Genomic DNA, 21,210 nt, shown 5'->3' with positions numbered 1-21,210 from the left:
ACTAAGTGATGTAGAGAAGGGATCTATGGAAATATACAAAATAGGTTAGCCTAACCTATATCCAACCCATAGTTTCAGAATCATAGGAGTCTTCACCTTCGCTTCTAGGAAGTCTGGGACAAATAACACTTGCATCGAATTGTCGAAGGCACCACCTAGGATAGACACACTAGTCATCACAGCTACAACATTGAAGACACCTTCCTTACTTACTATAGTCATCACCTTCCTTACTATAGAGAAGGTTTTTTCCTATCTAAAGCGACCAATGGGAAATTTGGAAATAAAACAACTCATTCCATTTGTGTCACGTGCACCCTTGCATCAAGTGCATGGTGACACACTGGCTGGATAAGACCAGACTACATCATCAGAGATAATGGATAGAAAGGAGTTCTTTGTTTGGATTCGATGAAGGATTGGTTTGGTTTTACTCCCTTCCGTGGGAGGCCCAGAGTCATGCCAAGACAGTGGCCAAGGGCCAGCAAATGGAGGGCCAAGCCTAAGGTCTAGTCAGCCAGGGTTGTTTGGTCGGCCAAACTTGGCTGGGCCGCCAAGATTAGGTGGCTGGGCAGAGTATGACCTTTATAAACATGCCCTTTCCCCTCATTCAAGGGAGGTGGCGGCTGGAGTTTTAGTATACCATCTTCAGCAAGAGCATCCATCTTGTAGGCACAGCCTTCCAGTCCTATCTCCAGCCCCCAGTCCCGTAATAGATCTGGTGGATACAACAGCCTTCCTGCCGTCAGTATTCAGCCCCTATGGCATACCAATTATTTAGCATTGTTTACAGTGCACCAGACATAGAGTTCTTGTGGTGTTCTCTGTGTATGCATTCATGCATCTGTTTGCATACGTATTTCAGCACGCTTTCACACAACAATTAGTCAGTAGATCCCCGCATGCTTCAATTTGTCCTTGTTTGTCCAAGGGGCATGAAGAATGAACCTAAGGCATTGTGAATTGATTGGGCAAGTGCTGATTGGGGAATAGGTAAATGAAGTAACCACAAGTGACTTTGTTGAATAGACTCGTGGTCTGAAATTGAAGTGCAATCAACTATAAGTAAAAATTAATTATCGAGAGCAATGGCAATATAACCATGATACTATAAAAGCAAGGCCTTTGTCATGCATTTGAAGAGACAACCACCATCTGTACTTTCAATTACAATGTATCTTTTATTTGTCCTATAGTGTAGTATCAGAAGGTTGAGAAGAATTGGGAGAGTACCTATGGTGTTTTATACAAAGCAAATTTAGATAAAGTGACTAATGAGATAATTTCCCTCAAGAAGATTCAATTAGAGCAAGAAGATGAAGGGGCTCCAAGAACAGCCATACATGAAATTTCTATCCTCAAAGAAAGGCAGCATGGATGTATGTCATAAGTAGTGCAATTCCAAAACCTCAAAAAGTGCCACAAAAAGTGGTTGAGAATTGGGAGAGTACCTATGGTGTTGTATACAAAGCAAATTTATATAAGGTGACGAATGAGATAATTTCCCTCAAGAAGATTCAATTAGAGCAAGAAGATGAAGGGGCTCCAAGCACAGCCATACATGAAATTTCTATCCTCAAAGAAAGGCAGCATGGATGTATGTCATAAGTAGTGCAATTCCAAAACCACAAAAAGTGCCATAAAAAGTGGTTGATGAGATTCCGGTTTGAAACTAAGTCTCTTGGAATGTAACCTTAGTATATTCCTAATAGGGCATGGTGAGGAAGAATTGAATTGTTTTGAACAAATGAAAAGCAAGGCCCTTTCTCTAGATGCAATCATGTTCTTTTGCATCTTGAAGGATTGTGGTGGCAATACAAAAGCAATTGATTTGGACCAAAAATTAATGATGAGATTGTTAGTAAGGGGTTGTTTGGCAAATACAAGGTGTGATACCTTGAATGTAACATTACTTGTGTGAGATGACTTGGTTATGCCCCTATGTTTGGAGGAAGATATATCCTTACATAATGTCAGAGATGTCCTTGAGGTACATGCATTGGTTGTTGTGGATGAATTACTATGTAGCTCCTATGTATGTTGATTTTTATGATGAGGACAATGTTTGGATTGAATGTTTTTGCATCTTGAAAGCCTATGGCAGCATCAAAGCACTTGAGAAGCGAACAAGTTCTTGATGATCTTCCTAGTTAGAATGTTGGCTCCTAGTCTCTACATTCCCCTTCTCCACCACTTTCAAGTAAAGCTAATATGTGATTTGCTTTGTTTTGTTTCATTTGTAGAGCTCAAGCAACCCTAAATCCCAATCCCTAAAGAAAAAGTAAGCTTATCTCTATTTTTCTCCTTAAATTCTTGCAATGTACATTAGTCTAACTTGCCTTTTGCTTCATGTTGTATGTTTTGCAGGGTTCTCCATCCCTATTTGCACACATCCAGGTATGCCTATGTGCTCATGCCTTCCACTCTTTTTTTCTTTTTAGTCTACTTTCAGCTTTTTATTTTGTTGTCTTATCAAATTGGAGTTGGGTAGGAGTAGTTTACTTTAGTATGCCACCATGCCCTTCCACATGCCCATAGGCATATGCATAAGGGTTGATGCACAATCGGGTCGGGCCATTCGCGGAACTATTTTTGGGGAGGGTGAGATTTTGAATTTTGAGGCGGACGCGCACTCTCGTCGGTTTTTTTTGACTAATGATGTAATAATGACTGTCAAAAATCCATGTTTTGAAAACCACAGATATCGACACGTGTCACTACACACATTTGCTTTTTACTGTCCCACCACGTTGACACGGTATGACGCAATCTGCCAAAAGTATACCATAGACCTCGACGCGTGGTATGACGTCTGAAGAAACTTGCACCATCGTCACCACCTCTTGGCGAGGTTTTTGTAGAAAGACCACCGCGCTAGTTTTTGCAGCAAAAAAGCTCGACACGTGATATGATGCCTGAAGAAACTTGCGCCACCATCACCACTGTGCTGGTTTTGGTGGCGCTACAGTGAGGTTTTTGCAAAAAAGACCACCACGTTGGTTTTTGCGGCATGAAAAACCATAGCGCTTGTCTTTGCCATCCACCGCACTGGGTCTTGCAGGGGGAAAAATCTATTAAAGAAAAGACTATCGCGTTGGTCTTTGCAAGTAATCCCAGCACACTGGTTCTGTTGTTTGGTCACAGGCGATAGATAACGAAGAAGCATCTCAATTCTTGACCTTAAAAATCAACTGATGAAGGAAAAATGGCCTAAATTTGACGGAATAGCCAAGTTTTCTTTAAATCGCGTTACTTCATATTAGAAAAGAAGGAAAAGGGGGGGGGAGAAAAGATACAATTTCAGTAGAGATTACTGCAAGCTATACGCTTGTACAAGTCTTCATCGATTGAGCAATCCACTAATCTCTAAGTTGATAGCCTCCCGTGATGATATCAAAATTCTCTTCCAAAATTTGCAAGCGGACTTGTTCAAGACGGCCCTTGCTTCAACGGCACAAAGTAGTACAATAAGGATATTTTCTCGAGAGCTTCTACAGACGTCTTCTTGAGAAAAAAAAGAGAAAAGCTTGGATAAACGTTTCCGGAACAAGGGCATTCTCTCTCACGTTCCAGAAACGTTTATCCAAGCTTTTCTCTTTCTTCTCAAGAAGACATCTTTAGAAGCTACTGAAAAAGTATCCTTATTGTACTACTTTGTGCCGTTCAAGCAACGTGGCCGTCTTTTTTAGAGCCCTTAAAGGGCTGGACCAGCAGCAGAGTGGTCGGCCAACCTGGTCGGCCAGTATGAAGTTGACTGGTCGGTTTTTATGACAGGCCCCTGGGCCTATAAAAGAAGGGCCTCCAGGCCCTCATAAATCATTCTCTGGAGCAGCCAACCACCAGCAGATTGAAGCAGCAGGAGGACCTTCCTTGGGCCTACATCTTGGAGGTGAAGGAGGCACATAGAAGTTGCAGACAAAGCTGAGAAAGGGCTGCCTACCTAGGCTGATCTACAGGCAGTAAGGTAGAGAGAACCATTCTGGATAGAAAGTCTATAGACGCTCGAGGTGGAGCACGCGGGCTGGAGTCTAGAGATAGCCAGCAGATAGGAGAAGTACCTTGTGGTAAGATCAGAGGACCACACCTTTGGTGGGACTCTGGATCTATCTCTTTTGTATTGTGTCCATAGCTTTGGACGGAAATATATTATTTTGGTGGTTTCTCTATCTGGTTGGTTCATTGTCTATTGATGAGTCTGCACATCTATCTTATGCACATAAGTTAAGAAGTTTGTGATTCCACACCCCACACCACATTGTGTGAGCTCTTGGGCTATTCTATCGGTCTTCTGCTGTGCGTACCCTCTGTTGGGTCATTTCTAACATGGTATCAGAGCTCAAGTAGGAGGCTCATAGGTGCGGGAGCCTGGAGGCAGGGACCTTGCTGAAGGATGACCTTGATTCATACGCTCTTGGGAATCGACTTCCACGACTGGAGGATTGTGTCCTTGCGAGAAGGAGGGTGACTCAGGTTCAATCAGCCTCTTTAGCCCCTGCTCTCCCTTCCTCCTCCCAGTTTTCTCTCATTCACTATCCCTAACTTCGGAGAGTGTGGGAAACTAGATGGGTCAAGGTGGTGAGGGATCAGCTGGCAGTAGTTGGTCAGAAGACAGACTCGTGCCATTTGGCCTTGATGGTACTAAGGAGACTACCTCGGAGTTTCAAGAGCTTTGTTACGACTGTGACAGCAGGACAGAGGACCAAACCTCTGACGTTTGAGGAGTTGGGTCCATTACTGCTACAGGAGAGGAAGAGATGGTCACCTAAATGCTCTCCAAATCTTTCTTGATGTAACGGGATTGTTGAGGACCAATGACGGTGGGTGGATGGCTAGGTTAGCGTTGCTATGAGATGGGCTCGAAGTAACTTACCATGTGAGGATGGGAGTAGGGTGGTGGTCCATGGAGAGAGAGGAGTGTCTTGCGTAGGGCTCAAAATGGGGAAGAGGATGGAGGCAAGATGTGAAAGAAAAAGTACGAGAGGGATGGGTGCTCTTTTATAGAGGCAGCTAGTGGCCCTTATTAGGGCTTAGGTCCAGTGCACACGATTCCACGAATGCGCAGCTGGTGGCTAGCTTTGGGGAGCTTCACGATTTTCGAGGTCAAGTTTGAGCGCCACTGGTGCTCAAATTTGCACCTCCATTTTGGAGGTTGCAAAATTTAGCGTTGGTGCGCCATTCGTGCTCCAGCCAATAGGCTTTTGCCATGTGTTTCTATGCATTGGCTTTAATGCTCTGGGAGCTGACAGAATGCTCTCTCTGTCCAATGAAGCATTGCCACCTACAAGTCTCCAACACCCTGCAGCTCTTCCTGCAGATCGTGAGACTATGTAGTAAGCTCAGCCAGGGCATTAAAGGCACCTTCATTTTGGTTCACACGCAACATATAGTTTGGGGCCTTGAAGTGGCACTAGCCTTGCATTCTTTATGCCGTGTGCACTGACCCTTAGAGTGCCCGTGCCCGATTGTGTGGCAAAAGAAGCATCCGTTCTCTGACTGATATTGCTCCTGTTCTTCCGATTGGAGGTAACCATTTGTAAAGTCCTCCTGCGCCTTTTCATCTAGCATCTTCTTAGACAAAATTACATAGTTTCCTTTGACTTTTCCTTACCCTTGGTTGGGCCTTTTGTGGCATAAAAAGCGAAAGCTAATCAAGGGGTAATCGGCCTACATGTAAGTATGGCTTCACTTTTACTTGAGAAAGTGCTCAGTTTATGGCTGATCCGCAGCGTACAAGAAGGGGGGATTGCAGCGATTGTGAAGCACGAAATGCTTGGGTGTTCGTCTTGTTGAGTGAGGAACGATAGCAGATTCAAGGAAGGAGTTGAGCAGCATGGCCTTGGCTGCTGGTAGTTTGAGGTGTTGTTTGTTTGTGTGCTGGCGAGAGGTGGAGTCTGCGAGGTGAGAACCGCTTGCTGGTGTCTGTGATAGCGTTTGTACGAATGCTAGCTTGTCTTTCAAGAAGTGAAGCGGAAGCGGGCGTTTGGAGATCGCGTAGCAGTCTGTTGCTTGGTTGAATCGAGAAGGAGGTGATAGATAAGTCAGTGAGAGGAGGTTTGCACTGGAATCTCTTACAGAGGTTTTCTACAGAGCTCGACAAGGTTCAGTGAAGCGACTAGTGAAGGGTCAGCAAAGGTGGACATAGGTGTTTGTTCCGTTGTTCGCGAAGGAGCGAGGCTCCTCGAATTTCGATCACGAATACGGTGATTGACGGAGGTTTCTTGTGAGTGTTGGCTGAATACGAGGATCAAGATTGCGGGGGTTGATGGTGGAAAGCAGTAGCAAGAGCCCACTTCCTTAGGGAATGGAGGGGATCCCCCTTCTTCTTTGAGTCTACCACAGGGTTGGTTTGGCATTTTCAGCCACAGTCCTGGATTTTTACTCCTACCTCTTGAGGAGTTTTTAGACCATGATGGGTCTTTTTTGTATCTCCGACTGGAGCTTTTCTTTTCGGGTTTCTTTCATACTTAATAGAAGTCTATTTCATGAAAAACGAAAGAAAGCAGTAGCAAGCTGCAAGAATTGTAATCGATCAACGAGAGGAGATTTGTGCTGAAGCTTGACGGTGTTCAGTGAAACTGCAAAGTACAGATTAGCAAGGTTTGACGGAGATGGTTGTGTGAAGTGCATAGCTTGAGTTCGACGCGTAAGGTGGCACTTATTGTTGTTTCATAAAGAGGTATTTTGCAATTGTTGGTGGATAAGATCAGCCGCGCAGGTGCGTGATCATATAGGCAGGTGCAACGTTCGGAAGAGGGACCATGGCTCAAGACTTCCCTCTTTTCCATGGGTTACATGGAGAAAATTACGAGAAGTTTATGGAGCAACTGGAGATAACATGTCTCATCAAGGAACGGCAAGACGCGGCTTTTATGTTGCGAATCTTTTCATAGTGTTTGCAAGATAATGCTAGGAAGTGGTTTTAGGGGTATGAAGCCGCGCAATAAGCAAGTAACCCGCCTATTGAGGTAACTTTTGCGTTTGCTTTTTTGCAGCAGTATCGGAAAGTGGAGGATCTAGCTAAGCTATGGCAAGAGATTCGAAATTTTGTGCAAAGAGGATCACTCGATTCTTATGCACACCAATTCGTTAAACTTTGGGACCGTTGGTGTATTGCCTTGGAAGACGAGCAACCTCCTTTATTGTTGAAAAAAGAGAGGCTTATAGCAGGGCTCAGTAGGCTGCTTCACATGAAAGTGGAATTGAAATCGGTGGCTACTTACCAGGAAGCAGTAGAGCTAGCAAAGAGCAAGGAGTTGAAGATGCTTCGCATGGAGCAGCTAGGTAAGGAAGTGCAATAAGCTCCTAAGAAAAGAGAGAAACCTACTATGAATCCTACAGTTTCGTAGGTAATGGGACGAAGTGCAGAGGATGATGGATTGTGTAAGGAGATGCAGGAGGTGGTGGGTTCTCAGCCTCAATCTCTTGGGAGGAGTTGGGAGAGGACAAGCGAGAGGGTACAAACCGCCATACCAGAACCAGGAGTATAGGTAGGGCAAGGAGTAGAAGTTGGGACGAGGAGCAAATCAAAGAAGGTATGAGCCTTGTCAAGGTTACAATTGTGGAGAATGGGGTCATTCACATCGCCGAATTGTGATAAGCCTTTAAGAAGAGGGTGTGATATGTTTCCTTTGCCGAGTAATTTGAATAATAGAGCTAATCACTTTGGTGTGGAGATCATGGATAAGCCACGCTTAAGTGGTTTGACACTTGAAGAAAAGGGAAAGCAGAAGGTGGGTGAAGTGCATCTTGCAGTTTCACCTATCTACGTGGAGGAACCTCAAGTGATACCTGTGAAAAGAGCTAGAGAGAAGGAGCGAGAAGATGCTCTAACACATCGAAGAAGGGGAAGTAGCAAGAGGAGCCATCAACGAGTAAAAAGAAGTCAAGGCCTAGAAGACGCTTCCAGACAATAGGTCTACCACCAGGAGGACTTTTTCCAGAAAGATTTGATAAATAAGAAGTGGATATCTCCGGATTGGGGAAAAGGAACCTTGATACTTCTAGATAAAAGAGGGCTAAGAAAAAAATTCAACATGGTAGATAAGATGGAGGGTTTCCTAGAACCTAAAACTTACCATCAGGAGGACTATGTTTCGAAGATGTTGGATACTGACCTTACTATTGATGAGCAGGAAGCTTACCGGAAGATGTTGGTGCAATTTCCCAAACTCTTCATCACCTCTAGGCGCTTATGAGGGGTTTTCAAGGCGAGGATCTTCGCATTGATCTGAAGGAAGGGGCAACCTTCAGCAGTGACCTCTTGCCCCCCTGGATCGCATATATACACCCCAATGCTACCTCTCCCCGTGCTCTTCTGGAAAACCCCATCAAAATACAAAATGGATAGGGGTCCTGTCTCCTCCTGGGGCTACTGTGCGGACTGAATTACAGCCTGTTTCTTGTTCCCTCCTTTGATTTGCTCTTCAACCTCCTCTGCCATTTCCCTCCCTGTGAGCATATCAGCCAGTGTGGCCCTTGTTAAATGCTCCGTCACAAATGAGAAGTCAAATTCTTGAAGTTCAGCCAGCCATTTGACAATTCTCCCCACGGGGTCAGCCTTCTTCACAAGGTAGGACAACACCATTGAATCCGTCAGGAACACAAAAGGCCTAGGCAGTATGTAAGACCTGAATTTTCTAACAGCATACATCATGGATGACCCTTGCTTCTCCATATCAGAATAGCGTCCTTCTGCATCCAATAAACGACGACTAGCATAATAGATGGGCTGCGTATACCCCCGATCACCCTTTTGGAGCAAGATTGCAGCTACTGCATTCCTCCACAATCCCAATTTGAAAGTAGCCCGAGTAGCCATCACATACTATGTATCTCTCATGACCAACCACTTCATCCAATATCTCATCCTGGAAGGGAAGAGGGTAGTAGTCCCTCTTTTTCCATGCATTCAGTGGGCACATATCCATACATACCCTCCACTTCTTTCCTTTCTTCGGGGTGACCACATAAGATACCTGTTCTGAATCATTCACGGGGTATATAAAGCCTGCCTTGAGCAGCCTATCAACTTCTAGCTTCAAAGCATCCGCCTGTATCACACCCAATCTCCTATGCTTCTGAACCACTGGCTTGGCTCCAGGCTTCAACTTGATTTCGTGCTGACTTTAGTAACCCTCCGCATCTGCCAATACTCTGTAACAAAAAGCTGAGGGAATCCATCTAACATATCCAGATATATGCCTCCTTCTCCCAATCTTCTAACTAAGGATTCAACATTTGAACATTAGCTTGTTGGGTATTTCCAGAGTCTAGGGTGTGCCACCTAGGTGATGATGTGGCAGTCTAGGTCTAGGGAGTCTAGGGTTTCATACTTATGAGCATTGTACCGTCAGTTTTGTTATCGATGATTATGGATTTGCTCTGCATGTATCTTTGGCTTCCACCTTGATTGTCTATCTCTTACATGGTATCAGAGCAGGTCGCCGCCTGCCCTGCTATCCAACAGTCTACCTTGCTGCCCCGTCTATTTCCCTCTGTCTGCTCAAATCCTATTCCCTCAGTTGCTAGGAGTGTGACGTCAAAACGAGCAATTAAACCCATCAAGAATCATATCATCACGTAGTCTAGACTAGAATTCGCTGGAAGATGGAGATGTTTCTTGACTAGATATCAGGAAGAGGTGCTTGTTGGGACGTAAGGTTGGAGCATCATTGATTAGGAGCTGGTGTTGGCTCTCTCCACCAACCAGGGCACTCAGTCGTGCTCGTGAAATAGAAAAGTGACGGGTTGTTCAAAAGCGCCGCCTGAGGGATCCCTCCACGTTACGTTACATCAGCACACTCCGCCTTCTTGCTCATTTGCAATCTTCACCATTTCAGATCGCCAGCAATTCATTCTGTGGCCAGCAATCCATTCTGTGGCCAGCAGATACCGACCTACAGTCGTGCTTGCTGACGAATGGGACATAGTTGTCGCTCCAAGAACGCTAGTATTCTATATGATGATTAGTACCACCAATTGGCTTAGGGATTCTACTGTGACAACAGGTTTGTGATCTTTTTCTGAAGAGAGGTAGCGTTGTCAGACACGGTGGTGGCGCAAGCATTTTTTTTAAGGTGATGTTTTTTATACAGCTCGCAGATATACGATGCCAACTTCCAAGGCTCCTACTTGCTTCAATCTGTTGATCATCAAATGTGCACTCTTTATTTGCTGTTGAGCTTGTTACGACTGTCACGGAAGCTACAGTCAGCACCTTCAAGCCAATAGTTCGTGGGCACAAGGAGATTGTGCCTTACAATTAACATCGGCCTGTTCCAGTCATTGCAGCTAGCTCAGATTCAATAATCTTCATTTGCTGGTTTTTCTCTCTCTTTCTACCCATGGAGCCCAGCAAGAGCATATTCATGATTGACAAATTCAAGGGTGAAAATTATCCCATGTGGCAAACGAAGATCAGACTGTTGCTTATGCGTGATGGGGTTTGGAACCTCGTCAAGGGCACAGAGCCTCGCCCCTGTGGTGAGGAAGGTTCAACTGCTATTCGTGCTTGGGATGAGAAGAACGACAAGGTGTTGGCACATATTGGCCTAGGGCTGGGTGATAATCTCATACATCACTTGGACCTCAACAAATCAACCAAGGAGACGTGGGACAAGCTCGAGAATATCTTCAGCACCAAGATCAATAATTCTTAAGGTATTTCTCAAGCAGAAGTTCTTCAATATGCGCATGAATATGATCAGTTGTTGGCTGAGCATTTGAGCACTTTAGGCTCCCTCACTCATCAGCTTGAGGCCCTTCGTGCCCATGTTGATGAGGATGACAAGAAGGCAGTGCTCCTTACCAGCATCGAGGCTATTTCTCGATATTCTGAGCATGGATGTTTTTATCAAAGCTATACTTACATATTAATATAAAATCCAGGCAAAAGTTTATGGAGCTATATTTGTTAGTTTCACGATTATTGATACACCATGTATTCTTTTATATATTTTCTTTTGTATTTTGAAGTAGAAGATATAATTCCGGTGCGAAACTTTCTATTTTTTGGCATAAAAGTTTCAAATCCTGGCGAATACTTCAAACATTTATTTTTATTAGGACATATCAACTTTCAACACCAATATAAAAGTTTCACTTGTTTACGAAACTAACATGAAAAAAGCATCCATGATTCTGAGGTTCTTCCTGTCTTGCGTGTGGCTCGTGAGATGACTTATGATGAGATGACAGCCATACTCATTGATGAAGACCGTCGCATCAAAGCCTTACAGGACGCTTTAACTTCCAATGCTTTTCTCTCTAAGTACAAAGGGAAGCGGTCTTCCAAGCCATCTAAGTGCAATTTCTGCCAGAAGTTGGGTCATACAAAAGACAAATGCTACAAAAAGATGGCCAAGGAACAAGCTAAAGAGCATGCCGCACTTGTGGCCGACGCGAAATCATCTGATGGCGACATGGCCACTTCTACTAGACCCGAGGAGGAGGTTCTCTCTGCTACACTGGAAGATCTCTCCCTCTCCGAGGAGGTAGAGGTTGTTTATTGGCAGTAGTCTTTATCAGTGTGCCATGGGTACTCTGCCTTGGGTAGTCCCCCTGAAATGAGTGTGTGAGTCAGTTTGTCTTTTGATTTGTGAGTCGGCCTGAGGGGACAGTCAGTCTGTTTTTTCATCCTACCTATCCTTGCCTGTTGCAGAGGCAGTCGATAGAGCGAGCGAGAAAAAGCGAGCGGGCCCAAAAAAGCGAGCGAGCTTTTCCACAATTTCCTTATCGAGATACTCAACATAGCTTTGTGGAAACCACTATTTGGGAAGATTCTCAAAAATAAAACTTATGTTACTATGTGTAACTATACCAACATTGCGAATTATAGTCTACCTTAACTTCCAATTGGAGCCATACTCACATTAGGCAACAATAGTATGTGGGTTTGAAAGAAACCGAATTTCCACTCCAAAGCGGATTTCATTACTGATACAACAATTCTTTTGCATTTGAAATGGGTCTTATTATCAAACTCCTTCAATAATAAAAACAAATGCATTGCTTGATATGTTGAACATAGTAACGTAAACATCACTTCACCCATATGCAGGGAAAAAAAACTGTATGTAGACTTCATAGCATGGGATTGTATCAACACTTACGACATTCAAAATGGTTCTTCTTATTAAAAGTGTTATCAATCATGAAAGAAGTGAATGTTTAAAAATAGTTCACCCGTATGTTGAAAAACCCAAGTGTCATTTATGACATTCAAAATTGTTCTTGCAACCATCTTGTAGTTCCTAGAGATTTTGCCCATACTTTCAACCCCTTCCCTTCAACCACACTGAGGTATCTAATAGTTTTATAAAACACTTGAGATATCATCACCTCCTAATACAAAACCATTATTACTATTTGTAGAACACTTCAGATATCATCACCTCTTAATACAAGACCATTCTTACTATTTGTATAACACTTGACATATCATCACTCCTTCCCTTCAGCCACTAAGAGGTACCTAATACTTTTGTAGAACACTTGAACCATTCTTACTATTTGTAGAATACTTGAGATATCATCACCTCTTAATACAAAACCATTCTTACGATTTGTATAACACTTAAGATATCATCACCTCTTAATATAAGACCATTCTTAGTATTTGTAGATCATTTTAGATATCATCGCCTCTTAATACAAGACCATTCTTACTATTTGAGAGATTAATGGATTGAAGGTTTGAAGCTCATAGGAGACAAAGGAAGAGAAAGTCGGTTTCAACATGAGGACAATAAAACTAATTGGAATATTTTGACTTATGTATTATACCTTTTTGAAGACTATGAATTTAAGTCAGTTTCAACAATGTATTATATATTTTTGAAGACTATGAATTTTAATGAGGAGAGGCACGCACACTACTTAGTAAATACACTAGTACTACTACTAGCCTACGACTATTAAGCCTAGTAGCACCAATGTGATTTTGAGCCTTGTATCAGCCTTTCGATAATTTTCTTTCATCGTTAGTGTAATAGAAATTATTATTTCTATTAGAAGAATCTTGCCAAATTTATTCAAAGTGATGATTTTGTAGTCTACAGCCACTATCCTCTGACTCTCAAAAATATATTAAATGTGAGCACCCATTTATCTTGTATGATCCTATGCTGCGATAGGACATTACTAGAATTAAAAAAATATGAATTGATATGGCGATGTTCGGTGTGAAATAACTAAATCAAGGATTTAATAAGAAAGAAAACAATCAGAATCAATAGGCTATTAAATGGCTCAAATGTGCACAGAAATTATAATGTGCCTCCCAACTCTTATGCATTCCAGCTCCTCATGTTTGACAAGAATGCAAACAATAATGAAATCACATTATCTTTAGTTTCAAAGCAAGAAAAGCACAAAAAATAAATGCAAATGTATTGGATGAGGAATAAATAGATATAGATATAGATAGACCTATATATATGCATTCATAGATATAATGATGATTAAAGTTGGACGGTCGTAATAATATTATGTGTACTTTCATTGGGATTAGGACTACTATTGGTAATATTGTATGTAGTAGTAGGAGAACTACCATTAAGGAACACTCTAATAAAATTACTAATGGTAGTGACAAAACTACCACTAGTAGTTTGGTAATTACCCCTAACATGTACAATAAATATTTGATGGGTAGCTAGTATTAGGTCAAAAGGCCCCAATTGTGCTATAATAATGGACAAAAAAAGGGAGTGCTATAGCATCACCTAAGGGTCACTTTTTATCCATGAAAGAAACAAGTCGGTGCAACCTAGGTCATACAGATCTAGGTCATGTGGAGTGGTTCATGTCTCTTTCCTTGATAAAAAAGTTACACTACCTTTGATAGTAACTACAAAGATTGCTGCCATAGTGCTGTAGAGTAGTCCCTAGGTTGCACCATCATCCTTTTTTGCTTTTGAGCCATTAAGTTTGATCCACTGATTTTATGTAGAATTATTCTACTATATGTTCACATGTCCTTAATAGGATCTTGATGTAATCCCTTCCATTGTAAGTACTTTTACTATAAGTTTCACATATCCTTAACAAACCACTAGGCTTCAACACAGATTCATTCTTATGTTTCAAGCCTCAAACTCAAACACCCTTGTAAAAGGGAGAATGTATTAAAGCTACATTCAATCCATCAAATCTTTTGAATGACATTTCTATTGAAAATTCATGTGTCATCAATAGGATTTCATCCATTATATGGTCATTTGTCTTTAATGGTATGTCTAAAAATTAATGTATCTTCAATATTATTTCTCTCATGTGTTCCAATGTCTTCAAAAGGATACCTTTATTTATGTCCAAACTTGAGTATTGGTTTGTATTTATCAAACCCAATTTCACTCCACCTATTCTTTAGAATGAAAATTTTTTGCCAAAAGTGGGCCAAACGTAAGGTCTTTCCACATATTCTTAAGAATGAAAATTTTGGCCTTACGTTGCCAAGTCTATGGAATGAGGGTAAGGCCAAAGTTTGGTACGGTACATTAGGTCTTGATTAATGCTTCTTTAGGCTTGAATATTTAATGCATTAACTTCACGACTATTATTTATGCTTGAACTTGTAATGTATTAATTTCATGACTTAGGATTTTATGAAGTTATATCTAACATGTCCTAAATTTAATGGAAATTAATATCCTACATAACACAACAAAGTATCATCATATCCCTTCCCAAAATCATTGCTACCTAGCAACTCTCATGGCATTTTCACTGCGTTGCATTTGAGTTAGTTATGATGAAGAATGTTGCCTGCCTTTGGAACCTCTTAGAGTTACCGTAAGCATGATCTAATTTCATGTACCCTAAAACTTGAGACTTGGAGATTCCCATATCACACCAGCGGTAGCTGTCTTGTCCACTCTCAATGCTAATAAGAGCTGGGCCCCATAGACCCGGCAAAAGAAGTCTTTTTGGAGGTTCAATTTTTTTCCTCCATCTTCTGTAGGCGCCATGATGAAATAGGATATAGTCATCACCCTACATTTAATGCAAGAATTGACAACTTTTTTTGGACCTGACTATGCAGTTTACATCCCAAAATTGGTGCTAAAATTGCAGACTAGGAGATTCCCATATCACACCAACGGTAGCTGTCTTGTCCACTCTCAGCACTAGTAAGAGTCGGTCCCCATAGACCGGTAAAAGAAGTCTTTTTGGAGGTTCAATTTTTTGCCTCCGCCTTCTCCGGCCCCATGACGGAATAGGATATATTCCCCACCCTACATTTAATGTAAGAATTGACACAACTTTTTTTGGACATGACTATGTAGCTTACATCTCAAAATTGGTGCTAAAATTGCATACCGGGCATCTCCATCTGTTGGGGGGTTGTCCTTAGCAACCCCTTGGACTTGCTCTATTTGTCTAGTTGGGTCTCTCCACAAAAATCGAAGTGGGGCCTATTTTCCCCATCTAGTAAAACTATATGCATCAATATGTATGTATGTATGTATGTATGTATGCATGCATGCATGCATCCATGTATGTATGTACACACACACACACATATGTATGTATGTATGTATGTGTACTAAAACTATACGCATCAAATAATGTTGTGGATTAATTTTTGGCATACCCCACCAAAACCAAGACCCCCATTGCAAAGAAAGGTAAGGAACACAAGTGCTTGTTCTTATGCTCATGAGACAACAAAATGCATGACATAGGCAACCAATGGGATCTTACTTTTGATGTTTGTATGTATGTATGTATGTATATATGTATGTACATACATACATACATACATATATATATATATATGTGTGTGTATATATATATATGTATATATGTATGTATGTATGTATGTATGTATATGTATATATATATATGTGTGTGTGTGTGTGTGTGTGTGTGTATGTATGTATATATATATATGTATATGTTGATGTATATATTGATGCATACAATTTTGATATATGGAGAAAATGGACATGAAAACCATCTAAATTGGCTCTTGTCATTCGATTTGATATATGACATGATCCCATTTGGATTTGTAAGTTCAAAGATACGGGGTCCTACTTTTAGGGCCTGAATGCCTAAAATAGGTAGTGCGTTAACGCGTTGCCTATTTCATGCATTTAGGCCTCAAAAGTAGGATCCCATTGGCAACACAATGGGGTCCTAGTTTTGAGGCCTAAATGCATGAAATAGACAGCGCATTAACGCGCTGCCTATTTCAAGCATTCAGGTCCTAAAAGTAGTACCCCGTATCTTTGGACTCGCATATCCAAATGGGGTCATGTCATATATCAAATCGAACGGCAAGATCCAATTTATATGGTTTTCATGTCCATTTTCTCCATCAACTAAAACTATATTCATCGAATAATGTTGTTGATCAATTTTTGGCATACCCCCCCAAAATCAAGACCCCCATTGCAAAGAAAGGTAAAAAACACAAGTGCTTGTTCTTATGCTCATGAGACAACAAAACACATGACATGGGAAACCAATGGGGTCTTACTTTTGATGTTTGTATGTATGTATGTATGTATATATATGCATGTACATACATACATACATATATATATATATATATATATATATATGTATGTATGTATGTATGTATGTATGTATATGTTGATGCATATATGTATATATTGATGCATACAATTTTGATATATGGAGAAAATGGGCATGAAAATCATCTAAATTGGCTCTTGTCGTTTGATTTGATATATGACATGATCCCATTTGGATTTGTAAGTCCAAAGATACGAGGTCCTACTTTTAGGGCCTGAATGTCTGAAATAGGCAGCGTGTTAACACACTGCCTATTTCATGCATTTAGGCCTCAAAAGTAGGACCCCATTGGCAATACAATGGGATCCTACTTTTGAGGCCTAAATGCATGAAATAGGCAGCGCGTTAACGCGTTGCCTATTTCAAGCATTCAGGCCCTAAAAGTAGCACCCCGTATCTTTGGACTTGTATATCCGAATGGGGTCATGTCATATATCAAATCGAATGGCAAGATCCAATTTAGATGGTTTTCATGTCCATTTTCTCCATCAACTAAAACTATATTCATCAAATAATTAACGCGTTGCCTATTTCAGGCATTCAGGCCCTAAAAGTAGCACCCTGTATCTTTGGACTTGCATATCCGAATGGGGTCATGTCATATATTAAATCGAATGGCAAGATCCAATTTAGATGGTTTTCATGTCCATTTTCTCCATCAACTAAAACTATATTCATCAAATAATGTTGTTTATCAATTTTTGGCATATCCCTCCCAAAATCAAGACCCCCATTGCAAAGAAAGGTAAGGAACACAAGTGCTTGTTCTTATGCTCATGAGACAACAAAATGCATGAAATAGGCAACCAATGGGGTCCTAATTTTGCTGTATATATGTAAGTATGTATATATGTATGTATATATATATATATATCTATATGTGTATATATATATGTGTGTGTGTGTGTGTGTGTGTACACACACACACATACATACATATGATGTATGTATACATATGTATATATTGATGCATATATTGATGCATATCTTGATGGATATATTCATGCATACAGTTTTGATTGATGGAGAAAATAGGCATGAAAACCATCTAAATTGGCTCTTGCCGTTCGATTTGATATAGGACATGATCCCATTGGGATTTGTAAGTTCAAAGATACAGGGTTCTACTTTTAGGGCTTGAATTCTTGAAATAGGTAGCTTGTTAACGTGCTGCCTATTTCATGCATTTAGGCCTCAAAAGTAGGACCTCATTTGGTCCTACATGGGGTCCTACTTTTGAGGCCTAAATGTATGAAATAGGCATCGCGTCTATTTCAGGCATTCAAGCCCTAAAAGTAAGACCCCATATCTTTGGGATTACAAATCCAAATGGGATCATGTCATACATCAAATCGAATGGCAAGAGCCAATTTAGATGTTTTCATGCTTATTTTATCTATTTAATAAAACTATATGCATCAAATAATGCAAGATCCCCATTGGAAAGAAAGGTAAGAAACACAAGTTCTTGTTCTTATGTTCATGAGACATTAAAAAAGAGGCATGGTATCCCAAAAATGGCAGCACGTCAATGCGCTGTCATTTTTGGGTTACCAGGTCTCTTTTTTGTTGTCTCACGAGCATACATATGGAGGCTATTATATAATATAGCTAAGAAGTAGTTCTACAATTTGGATGCATTAAGAGCATTCATATAACAAGAAAGAATATAATAATTGAATACATTTTTTTTTCAATACATATTGCTAGTGAGACTACCAAAAAGAGGCTCTACCCCTCATGATGTCTCTGGATACAGAATATGAGATTACTTGATGCTTGGATTGTAGCTGGAAACGTTGCGTGGGCAAAGCCACTATATGCCTCAAGTGTTGGAAATTGATGTATGGCTCAAGTGCTAGAATGTGCAAATCATGGCCAAAATCAAGATCCCTTAGAGATTCCATGAGGGCTATCCTTTTACTACTACACACGTCACCTTTAGTCGAGGGCAGAACCATTCGTCATCACAGGCAGCAGGTTCATGGGATCCCATCCCATGATCCAAGGCATTATTCAAAGATAATGTATTTCTAACCATTCCCAAATCGAGTTTGCCAATTCCTAATCTGATTGATTTCATTTACTGGATTTGCAATGCTTGCAAAGCCCTTGCTTAAGCTTGAATGAGCCTCTTGATTTTGGGGGTATAATGGTCAAAAATGGCTTAACACGCCCAAAATCAAGAGGCTCGTTCAAGCTTAAGCAAGGGCTTTGCAGGTCTTGTTTTTGGGTGGCAAAAGCATGAAAAATGATAGTGCATTAATGTGCTGCCATTCTTATGCTTCCCCCTCCAGAAACAAGACCCCCAAGCTATTCATTGGAGATACCAAAATGAGGGAAAGGATGACGTGAGGAGTAGAGGAGCTAGACAATGAGGGGAAGGACGGCCTTGGAAAATCTAGCAACAAGCATGATGCAAGGAGGTGAGAAGGCAAAGAAGCAAGGAGGTGAGGAGGTGAGGAAGCAAGGAGGCGAGGAGGCAAGAGGCAGTCTTGAAGGGCAACAAGAGGCTGGAGGTGGCCGAAAGAGTAAGCACGAAAGGGAGGGATGGAGATTGCTTGCAGAAAATGCTTGGATTAATGCTACAAATGCCATTTTTCGTGTGTGTTTTGCAGCATGAAATTTTTATGGCATATTTCTTTTAAAAAATACAACATTGTTGTGATTAATTGCGCTACAAACAACTCAAGCCGTAAAGCACCATGGATTAGTACAACAATATACATCACAAATGGATGCATCCACTCATATACATCATTGATGGATGCATACACTTATACTCACATCAATTTCCAATATTGTATTAGATGGACCCTTAGCATACATGTGTGCATAGAAGACCATTTCCTACATTGATCCCTGATTTCATAGTTAAATTATTCCCTTTCTCACATTCTAACATGTGAAGATTTAATGTACATGCATTATGGGCACATTATATTGCAGTTTATGACTAACTTTTTTTATGAATGCATGATACTTGTATATGGTCAAAGAATGTATATTATCATTTTTGAATGACAACATTACTCTATGCTCCATTTTATCCTATATTAGAAACTATGATCACTAGATATTACATAAATGTATTGCTCCATTATATCCTATACTAAAAACTATTCTGACCCAAATACATAATGTCAATTGAGGTTAGTACTTATGACAAGTGATGAAAACATTCTAATGGTATGAATGAGATCTTGTAAATTTTGGATATATAATATGGATACTATGCTGATTGAGCTATGACCCTTTTCTAAGGGAATATTTTCAACTTAATTACTAAATACATACTTACAATGGTGACCTTATTCCCATCTATATGTATAATCAAGTTTTAATTTGTGTTAAAAAAAAAGCTTTTGCATAAGGTTAAAATTCGAATAGTATTTATATTTGTTTAAGACTACCCATTGAGTTGGCTCCTATCCTTATATTGAACATGATAATGTTCATAAAGATTTTATGAATATAAATAGATAGCATTGGCTCTCTTTTTAGTGGTTGGGAATGAACCCTAAAAGTATCCTGAAACGACTATGTATTCCCTTATTTGTAGCATGGAAGTGATCATGGTAGAGTGGCATAATCACTATTTTGCTTTTTTCATAGGTTCTTTTGCTACTCATGGTTGGCGGATACACCACGGCATAGATCTGAATAGATATTTGGTTTTTTGCTTCAACTTGCTTGACTAGACTTTCCTTGATGATTGTTTGATTGTGCCTGATGAGTGGTCACTGGCTTAATTGATGCATTAAGTGCAATGTTTTCCTTAAAGTTTTTCATACTACAGGATACGAGTTTGCTTATAGGGATGGAAATAGAAGCTTGTTAATGCCTGGTGCATATTTTCCGTTAGATGTAGCAGGGTACTAGTTACAGAGTGTCTTTGCCAATTATTTCACTTAAATCATGCTCCTCTTATGCTTGAGTTTTTAACATAATAGTCTATAGGATACTGGATGAGCAATCAACATAGTGGTTTAGATGCATTCATTTCTAGTTCCGATAGAACTATCATTCAGACATTGGTCATAATAGAAGTATGGAGGGCTAAAATCCTTTTTTGGCTCCCTAAGTTTTTTAAAGCATGGTATTGTCCAGATTACATAGGTATTTTCACTAAGCAAAATTAATCCTTATGATGAAAATGTGTTTTTTTTCTTTTGACATAGTTGGTTCTGTTTCCATGTTTTTGGATCGAATGTATGGACGATCTTCTGCAAGCATAAAAGACATGATATTTATATGTAGCTCATGATCATGTTTACATATTTTCAGTCATATATTCTACCTTGTGATCGATCATTATCTTGCTGTGTGGATGTTCAAATCTGAGTAGTGTTTGCTTTTTTTATCGCAAATTTTATGCATTGTTGTGTCTCTACCTCTCCACGATGACTCAAATGTGATAGTATGGGGATGAAAGAGAAGATAATTGTGAGTTTCAGGCATGCCTTCATTGTTGGAATATGTTTAATTTGCTTATGATCACATCAATTGTTCCAATGATATTGCGAGGAATAAGATGCTGGATGAGGTTCTCGCTTGCTTGAAACCTATTTAATCTTGCTCGCTTATTTGGGGCTGCTCACTTTTCTCCGCTCACTTTTTGGTAATCCTCCCTGTTGCAAGGGGGGGGGGTATGTTGATATTATC

The sequence above is a fragment of the Dipteris shenzhenensis genome, chromosome 19, assembly GCF_047967505.1.
Source record: "Dipteris shenzhenensis isolate YYH24624 ecotype China chromosome 19, Dip_SZ_1.0, whole genome shotgun sequence".
NCBI classification, from domain to species: Eukaryota; Viridiplantae; Streptophyta; class Polypodiopsida; order Gleicheniales; family Dipteridaceae; genus Dipteris; species Dipteris shenzhenensis.
The sequence above is the reverse complement of the archived record's forward strand: the minus strand, read 5'-3'. Positions refer to the sequence as shown.